Genomic DNA, 9,931 nt, shown 5'->3' on the forward strand with positions numbered 1-9,931 from the left:
CCGTTCTAACAAGAAAAGATCATTAAAGCTTGATTAACTGTTTTAGTGGAATATTCAGGGAGATGATTACTGCCCTGGGCAAACCGCTCTTCTCATTCTGATCCCCAGGAGAGTGGTCATCAAACAAAAGTATCTATCTGAGGAGCATCTGATGAAGGTGGTCGGGTGTCAGGGCTCACCTGACAGAGAAAACAGGAAGATTAAGAAGAAGAATAAAGATTTTTCTCTGAGAGAGAGATGAACCAGGCGGGGGGGGGGGGGCGGGACGGGGAGCATAGCAGATCTTCTGTAATCCGGGAGAAAACATGTAAGCTGTAGGAGGAGAACTTGGGATGCCCTTCACAACTCTGAACTGAAGCCTGAAGAATACTACAGTGGTAAGAAAAGTGAACTGGGAAATGCTTAAACATAGTGAATATTTTTCTTAGATCTTTGGGCTAGCTAAACAGTAAAAAAAAAAAAAAAGTTATTTTTCAGAACCCTAATAATTCCTCTATTTCTGAGTTTGCTTCACCTGTTGCATACACGCCTAAAGAGGTGAATTGCAAATCTATAATGCTTCCACAATGGGGGTGCTGGGAGAGGATGTGCTTAGGCTGCTTGGTAGCCTCAAGTTCATTGCTGGTCCTGAGACAGAAGATCTAATCCAGCTAGCCCAGGGCCTATTTGCACTGTCTGGAGATGTGAAAGAATATCTGATCTGGCACGTTAGAAGAAGGAATTTGTTCAAGGAAACATCTTGGGGTAAATGGCTACAAGAGCATCAGCAGGGCTTTTACTGATACTTGTGGTCTAGAAAGTGCTTTGGGTGAGCCTTTGCTATTCAAGAAAATAGTAATAAATTCTTCATAGTGCTCTGAAGCAGAGACCAGCAAAAATCTACATGGCAGAAGCAAGCGCCTTCAGGAGAATCGTGCTGCCGATTGCAGAAAGGGAGGTTTTGTTCCCAGAGTTGCATGGCTTTGCTAAGCCTGACCCGCTCTTGTTCCGAGATGACAACTTTAAGCATAAGAGATGCCCCGGGTGACATTGCTCATTTATAAAATTCCCTTTTGTTGGATCAAATTTAACGTGGTCTCCTGTTTCGAATTATCTCTTTGATTAGCTGCAAAGTTTTGATGTCTGCAGGAGGAGAACAATTGCATCAGTGTGCACTGTCAGCCGGGACTGGTGGCTGCTGGGGAGTTGCTAGGATACCTCTCTAAAAGGTACGATTCACTTGATTAACCACCAACCCAGTTTGCATGAGAAATATTTCTCCTATCTTTGTTTTGTGCTGGCATCAGCTGTGCATCAGATGTGCATGTGTGTTTAGAACAAGCCACAGGTTGATTGTCATGTGTGTCCTTTGCCTGCTTTTGATATACAAAAAACCTCTGTGCTCCACAGCACAGAATCCAGAGCAATTATAGTAGCAATTCCAGTAATCTGTAAAATGAGCATTGCTTCCAGAGGGGAACATCAACCATAGAGAACCAGGGGAAGGTTTGACTTTGGATACGCATTTCTGGTGTGTAGCTAAAGCTTAACTATCTCTGAAGATGCAAGGGAATTTTTCATCTCCTATGTATTATTTTCTTTCCCTGCTCTGAGCAGGGGTTTGGACCAGATGACCCACCAAGGTCCCAACCGAAGCTATTCTGTGATTCTGTCATCCTTGCCATGTCCCACTGGTATTAATGCTCTCTTCCAGCAGAAATCATTTGCACAAAGCTCCTTCGTGCTACTTGCACAAAGTTGCCTCAGACACCTCCTGTGTGTCCATCTGTTCTTGAATATGACAGCATTGTACTCAGGACACAAATCCTAACTCAACTCTCTCTCTCCACAATAGCTGCTTTGTCCATGCACATCCTTCTAATACCCTTTTTCCTCCATCTTCCTCTTTCCTGAAACATTTTGTTCAAACTGTCTTCAGGACCTTTTGCTGTTGTTTCTGTGAATCTTCCCTTGTCCCACAACCCTCTTTCTTTCCCTCTGACTTTCATAAACTCCTCCTGCTGCTTCCACTGTGTCTTTCCTCTTGCTGGACCATCATTCATTCATTCTGTCTGAAGAGTCTTCTACTTTTTGTCCCCTAAGCACCACAGTTATTTTCTCCCTAAGTTCCCTTTATCTCCTCTGCTCTCCCACAGTTTCTTTCCTCACTCTGGAGCTCCCTACCAACCATGTTGTGCTGTGTTTCTTCTCACCTGTGGGTGGAAGTAAAGTTGCAAGAGGGTAGGAAAGGCCGTGTAGGGAGGGGAGGTGATCTTGTTTTGAAACTGATTTTGCTCGTACTCACACACCCACATATGAGCACTAAGATGCATGTACTCAAGCGGTCTGTCCCGTGGCCAGGCACCAAGATACTTGTACCCAGTTGGCCTGGACAGGGGTCCTTACGGTGACCCAGAGAGCAAGGCTTGCCTGCTCTGAAGTCCTTCGCATATCTCCTGCTCGCTGCTTTGACTGGGCAGGGCGGCTGGCTTTGGAGGTGCCCTTTGTGCCCTTTAGGAGCTGCCCGTGATTTTTACACCTGTACTGTCCCACCTCTGTTAGTCACTAGGACTTCCTCCCTGTCTTTTCTCCTCTCATCTGAGCTGCCAAGGGCTCCAGCCTGTTCTTTATCTTCCCACCATCGCCCTTCAGTGGTTTAAGTCTTTGTTTTAGTCTGGGTATAGGCCACTCCTATTCCAAGTAACCTGAAAAGCTGCACATTGCTGTGCTAGGATCTTGATGACCTGCTAATCTGGGTGCCTCTTACAGCCCTTCTGCCGATCCTCCTGCTGCTCCCACATCCCAGACCTTCCCAGTCATTCTCCCTTTATACCAGTTGTCTTGTTGCCATTGCTGTTCTCTATGCTGCAATATATCGGGAGTCTGTGGGACTCGGGCTATGTGCTGCTGTGTTTTGCAAAGCTTCTAACGAGCTGTGAGCTTCACAGTTTGCTGCTTAATAATTCTCATGCTAGCAAGGATGGATAACCCAGGTGCTGTAATTCACTAGAGATCAGTTAATTACTAGTACTCAGCATGAAGAAATCGTGTTTGGATTGGCAAAGGGCACAAACTGAACTCCCATACCTGACCTTCCTCTTGCTGTAAAGCTAACTCTGGCTTTGTATTCTCAGTCGAAACAAGCACAAAACTAAGCCTTAAACTGCCTGTGTGAACCAAGCACCCGCGCCCCGGGGAACGATTCTTATTTAACTGGCAAGTGTTTGTTTGGTACGCAGTTTTCCTTGTCTCATAACCCATTGTATAGAATAACAGCAACAGCACTTGGGTTTCAGAGACATTTTTGTCTCCACGTGCTCTCTAAACCTATTGGCCTCACACCGCCCATGTGGAAACCCTGAGGAAATGAGAGGTACAAAAGGCCTTTTCCAAGTCACACCGGTCGGTGATGGAAGTTAGACTAGAAATTTCCACATTCTCACGCATTATAAGGCACCACCCCCATTTTCGGCTGTGTATAGGCATCCTCTAGCCAAATCTCAGGTATTCTAATGAAAAAGGCGTTCAACCAATCTTCAGTCCTGGAATGAGCTGCAGTGTATAGTTTCTTCTACTGAAGAAATGCATAACTCTAGGATGAAAATGTTCCCAAGAATAGTCTAATGTCTTCGAAAAATCATATCTCTGATTTTTTTTTTTTGTTCATTTGTTTCTAGTGAATACGCCATATATGCTGGCACATGGATGTAACTTTTGTAAGCAAAGGATGTAACTTTGCTTTAACTGATAAATCACAGCATCCATATGATACTATACCTGCAATCCAGAGAAAAAAGCACAGTTAAAGCATGAGCAACATTTACAACATTCACTAGAAATATTTAATTCTAAGCAGCGTTAATATTTTTGCGTTTTTCTCAGTTATAAATTACACTCTGAGATCTAGAGTTCCTCCAAAATCTAATCAAGTAAATCTTCATTTTAATGAGTGGCAATCACAAAACCTGGCAATAATTGTCCTGACTTTCTGAGCAGCAAAGCATTGCAATGCCTGTTGAATTCAACGCAAGATTAATTTTCCTGGGCAGCAGACTGTTGTCCTGAAATAATGTATACCCATGTATAAGATCTGCACATCAATACACTGGAGATCAATAGCTCTTTTCCTGATTTGGCCAAATGATGTTCTTTGGCTGGTGCAGTCGGCCAGAGCTCAACTGGAAGTTTGAAACAAAGCTTGTGTTGTTATTCAAGGTACTTCGTATTTCTTGAAAGAGAATATGTTGAATTTTATAAGTGAACTGCAGGGTAATTGCAGACTCCTGTTGGCTAAGGCCGAGACAGGACACTGCTTACAGAGCTCTAGTTCCTCTCCAGTGCTTGTTTATTCACACACTTCATTCCTGAGTAGCTCTTGTAATTGCCCTCTATGTACCTGCTGCTGTTTTGTGTTATTTAGCTCAGGATAAAGCTTTATGAAATATATCATGGCCCACTTTCACTTGTGCAGGCTTTCCTGCTAGTTCGATGTAGCTTTCTTTTCTGAGCCACGATCTGAGGTCTGGCTCCCAACGACGTTTATATATGTTTTGGGACAAAGATGCCTTCTTACCCTAGACAATAAATATTTGAAAAAACCTGAACTTTGCACAGGCTGTGTTTCCCAAATTCAGAAGGGATATTAAGGACTCCGTATTTTGTCAGCGTATTGATTATTTGAATTATTGCTCAGAAATAGTGCATGGATTATTCAGCGGCTATATGGGCAGTGGGTACAACAGCTGTCCAGAGCTCCTGTCTATCACATGAGTTTCCTTTAGAGGGCACCATTGACTTCCCTGAAGTCTACGTAAACGTCTGTACTTGCTGTTAATGAGGCTTGTTACCCACATCTGGACATCTGAGGTCCATTTGAGTATTTTTTGCTCTAAATATTTGGGATGCTGTGAGCTAGTGCACATTATCTACTGTACGCAAATATTTGCCATAAAATACACCTTGCAATAGACTTCTCAGGCCTTGGCTATAATGATTTTCTTAGTCACCAAGCAAAATGCTGGAAGGAACACACACTCCAGGACACTGAACTGTGTCTTCTAATAAAGGGTCTAAGAGGGCTGAAAGGCTCAGCTTCAAGCCAGAGAGGCCAGCATACAAGTAAGCCTTCACTTCCACTGTGTGGTCTCAAAGATGCAGGTTCTCCCATCCTGTGTGATTAGTCACTGGATCTAGAGGTATACTGGATTCTCCTTCCCTACGACTTCACCTGTTTTCCAGCAGAAGCAATGTTTCTGCAGCCAGATGTATCACTCCATCTCTCTCTCTCACTTTCTTTCTTTGTATGCCGTACCCAAGCTGGGAAGGATGCAGCTGTGTAGTCATCTTGCTGATAAAGTGATGCTGAAAGGGTGCAGCTTTAGGAGGCTGATGGGTGGCATGAATTACTTTCCAGAATGAAGAAAGTTGCTTTTAGATTTCTTAATCTATTTTTCTGCTTCTTATTTTTTAATGAAGAAGCACAGAGATCAGGGAAGTATAGAAATTGCCTACTGTAGTCTCCCAGCTTGAGGCAATGCACAGTTCAAGGGAAGTCCACAGTGATGTAAGCAGGATAATCGTGTAAATAAATGTCTGCTCCACAACAAAAAATGAGCTTAATTTTAGAATTGAACCCTCAAAAGCATATATCTCATTTGTCCAGATAATTATCGTAATTTCATGGAGATGAAGGAACATCCAACAAAATGGTCATTCGGGATGCTTACCTTCTCTCTCCTTGTTATGATTGCTTATACACTCTTCTGTGCAATTGCATCAACATGGGCCTGATAATGTGGGTTTATATTTTATACTTACGCAGTTAATTAACTGCAGAGCTGCAGCGAGCCCATCTCTAACATTGCAGATGACTGGGGACCGTTGAGCGCATTTGCAGCCTCTGAACCAAATCTTTGATCATGCTCATAACGTTGCCTTCTTCATTGGCTGAAAAGGTACCTATAGCCTACAGCGGGCACAGGCTGACTGGCACAGGCAGAGCAGGAGGACTGGGTTGAATCAGATGAGGGTGGAAAAGCCATCCTTTGGTGGCTTGCAAAGGGTTTTTGCAAGCACCATGAAGCACTCACAGGGCAGCAGCAATAGCTGGAAGGCAGTCCAGCAGACGTCCCTAGGTATGTGATCCTATGAATCTCGCCAACCCATCACTTATCTCTTCTTCCATCCCTGCCACAGGTGATTTTTATACCCCGCAGATTAAACCTCCTGGATGGACCAGATAGTCAGGAAACTCAACATAAACTTACCTTGTGTTAGAGGGACTCACTGTTATGCCTCGATCCCCAAAAGCTTTGCAACCTCACTCTTGCAACACATTGGAAACATGAAATCTCTTCTAGAATGTTATAAAAGGTCTTTTTTTTTTCCTAGTTAAATCAGAAGAACCAAGTTGGAAGAAAATTTAGTTCTACCAAACTTCTAGTTCATTTGGGTAGTCATCTATGGCAGGCATGTTTACATCTCTGTGATCCTAAACCTCAGGGAATTGCATTTCATTTCAGGGCCGCTGAGTCTCTGCAAATCCCATGAGATTTTTAGCTTTGGTTTTAAAAAAAGAGGGTGTTTTTTTTCCTATGATTGTGGAGAAAACCTTGAAAGATAGAAGCTAGAGTCCTGAAAGAAAAATAAATAGAAAATGCATTTAAGAAATGAAAATACATGATAAAATAATAAAAGTTCCAAATGCATATTTCATCTTATACTTTCTTTTTTTAAATATCTTCATTTTTGTGACAGAGGGCGACAATTCATGATTTTGGATTTGCTCAGAAAAACAGTTCTTCAAACCTCCATTAAGATGACCATGAGATTCAGGCTGGTTTGTGCCATTACACTGAATGCTGTATCCTTCCTAAATAAGAGAGGAACTATCCAATTAAATAACTACATATTATCAGTATCTCCACCTTACAGGAGGAGAATGAGTACACAGAATCTGACTCTTCCAGAGCTGCTGAGAACGTCTGGCTCCCAGGTACCTTAAGGGAGGCTTGGCCACTCAGAAACCATACCCGCTTGGTCCAATTTCAGACTCGCAGCACTGTGTTTTAATCGCAGTTCATATGGGAGCCACTGGGGCTGGTGACAACGTCTCTGTAACCACAAGTTTTTTTATACTTTTGTTCCTCCCCCTTCGAAAAGGTGAGAACAGTGATGCATCTCAGGGGGGTATTGGGTAACTTACAAGTGTTTGTAACCCTTTCTGAGATCTTCTTCCTCTCATAGGGGGGAGACCTCTTCAAGGATCTAAGACACTTCAGAGCTGAGATCATTCCAGTGAAGTACAACCCAAATTTAAAGGAAATCAGTTACCTATTGATCTAAGATGTTTTCACCTGCTCTGTTTCAAAACCATTTATAAAACACTTCACTCTTAAACCAAGTTCAAGAGCACTCAGGCACCTGATCTGCAGGGAAAGCAGTAGGTCCTGAAATACTCCTGAGCATCCAGGTCACAAGTCTGGAGCACCTCTGAATGCAATGAGCCTGGCAGGCTACAGCAATGTGTGAGCAGACCAGGGATGCTGTATGTGATATCTTGGGTTTATCTGACCAGCTTGCTGCTCATAATGATTCTTCATGAGATGAGCAGGCTCCCAGCTGTCAAAAAGCAAAACTAGTGAAGGAGAAGGTGACCACAGACACAAACTAAACCTGAGCCTGGAGTCGGTTCTTGTGCTGACTCACTGCTCATGGCATAAGATGTCTTCCCCTTTCAGCACAGCTCCCTGCCACGGGCTCAGCTATAGCATAAAAAAGGAAAGTACTTGGGACCCCAGATACCACATAGGCTCCAAATTCCCCTTTCTACTGCAAAGCAGCATAGTCAACTCTGTTCCTGAAGAGAGGTCACATCGCAGTTGTGAGAGGATTTCAGCAGCAGAGGTGTCATAGGAAAGATCATACCGTGGACACGAAGCTCATCCTCTTCCTCGTAGCCTTTCCTGAAGGGTTTGGACAGTGATCAATCCTGGCTACTCCTCTCAATCACTGCTGTCACTGTGGTGCTTGGTTTCAGCTCCTGTTAGCATTTGTTTGGCTGGGCTCAGTTCCAGGGCTTGCCGGGGTTTTTTGCATGCCCGTAGTTTGTGTGGAGCCACGGGTGTGATTTTTTTTTTTTTATATATATATATAATGTAAAATCATCTTATTTCTGAAAAATAAAGTTGACTTCTCATTTTCGTCTACACTACCAGTAACATCCTGTGCACCTGATATACGGCTTCTTCTCCTCCCCCTGTTTCCAGTGGCACACCACCAAACCCCTGTGCACTCAAACCACTAGCTCTCCCATCGATTGTGAAAGTAATGGTCAAGAGCCTTCTGTGGCAGCCACCCCCAGTTACTCTGAAAGATTTAGCTATTGCCTGAATGGAAACATTGGCTGTTCTGTACGCTGTTCTGAGGGTTCGGCTTCCCTCAGGCATTGTTGTATTGTTAGGGCAACTTCTGACTTTTATAATGGAAACTAAATGGCTGGTTGGTATGGCCGTACCTTCGGGAAGCCCATTGCTTTAAAGCAGTGTCAGTGTTGTATCTTTTTTTTTTTATCTTTTCAAGCCTTCCGTTTCTCTGTCATTTTAGACGTTCTCCAGTTCACCTCGATCCTGACACTGTGCCCCACTGCAGCCACGCAAAACGGCGTAGCACTCCAGCCTCCTAAACCTCCTTCACTTTTTTCCCAAAGATTTTCTTTTTTTCCATTTTGTGACCCTCATATAACTTTCATACAAAGTTCGACTGCGCCCACTCCCAGCCCCCAGCCTCTATTTCAGTGTCACAGCAGAGAAGCAGAAGGGACCTCTTCATCATGAAAGCCAGTCCTGCACTCAGACAAGAAAACATGTCCTGTAATCCCTGACTTAAGCTGATTTAGCTCAGTCTTAACATAAGTTGGCTTTTGTGCCCCGTGCTTCCTTCTAGAAAGCTATTCTCGCTCCTTTAGTGACAAGAAAGCCTCTGATTTTCAAAATTACCCCGATGGTACTTTTCTGGTTCTCCACTGGCTCTAAGGTATTTCTGAAAGGAGCTACTCTTGCTTTGCTTCGCGGTGCTAAGCAAGTCAGGCTCCCCTTATCTCCTCTGGAAACACAGGCTCTGTAGCCCCTGTACTGTCCTTCTACCCTCCAAGTTTGTAGGGAGCCCTCTCCTTAGGAGCTTGCCAGGCAAAGGTAAATTGGTGCAGGTGTCTGCTAGAATCATTATTAGATATTATTCTGAGTTGAAACTGATACACGGATGTGAGCAGCTTCAAAGCTAAGGGAGCTAGGACCCAGGCATATGATCTGTGCCTCGTCTCTTAATAATTAATAATTATTATTTATTATTGATTATAGCAGTTTGCTCAAAACACTAATGAAAATGTGGCTGCAGCGCCGAAAAGCTGATAGCTTGATTAGGAGCTATATTAAAATTTTATAACAGTTACTCAAATATATCATAATGAAATTTGTCATCCAATGTATTGCTGATAATTGATGGGACCTATAGCTAAAAGTATACATCCAACATACAGCCACAATCCCTGGTATTTTTCAGCTTCATGGGCTAAGTGACTTTCACACCTAGCTAACATGAGGACAAAGGACTGACATGAGGAGCGACAATTTCCCATTGTTTCTGTTGAGGCCAGAAATGTTATTTTTCAAGTAACCAGTGTTAAATACAGAGCTTATAGAAGCCCCTGCTCTTCCTCAGTGTGCCATCCCTTACGCATTGAAAGATTGCGTTAATCCTTTAAGCCATCACCTTGCACTGAAGCTTCATGATTAGCTCACCATCTACTGTGACTCCTCAACTTCTCTTTTCCCCAGGGCGTAATCTCTGTTCCCACAAGCACAAATGTTCTTTTTCCAAGTATGTAACTATTTGGATTAACTGTAAATGAATTCTATGTGCTTGTTTGTGCTCAGTTTATTACATCTGCTGGAGG

This window comes from Platalea leucorodia (assembly GCF_965183815.1).
Source record: "Platalea leucorodia genome assembly, chromosome: 3".
NCBI classification, from domain to species: Eukaryota; Metazoa; Chordata; class Aves; order Pelecaniformes; family Threskiornithidae; genus Platalea; species Platalea leucorodia.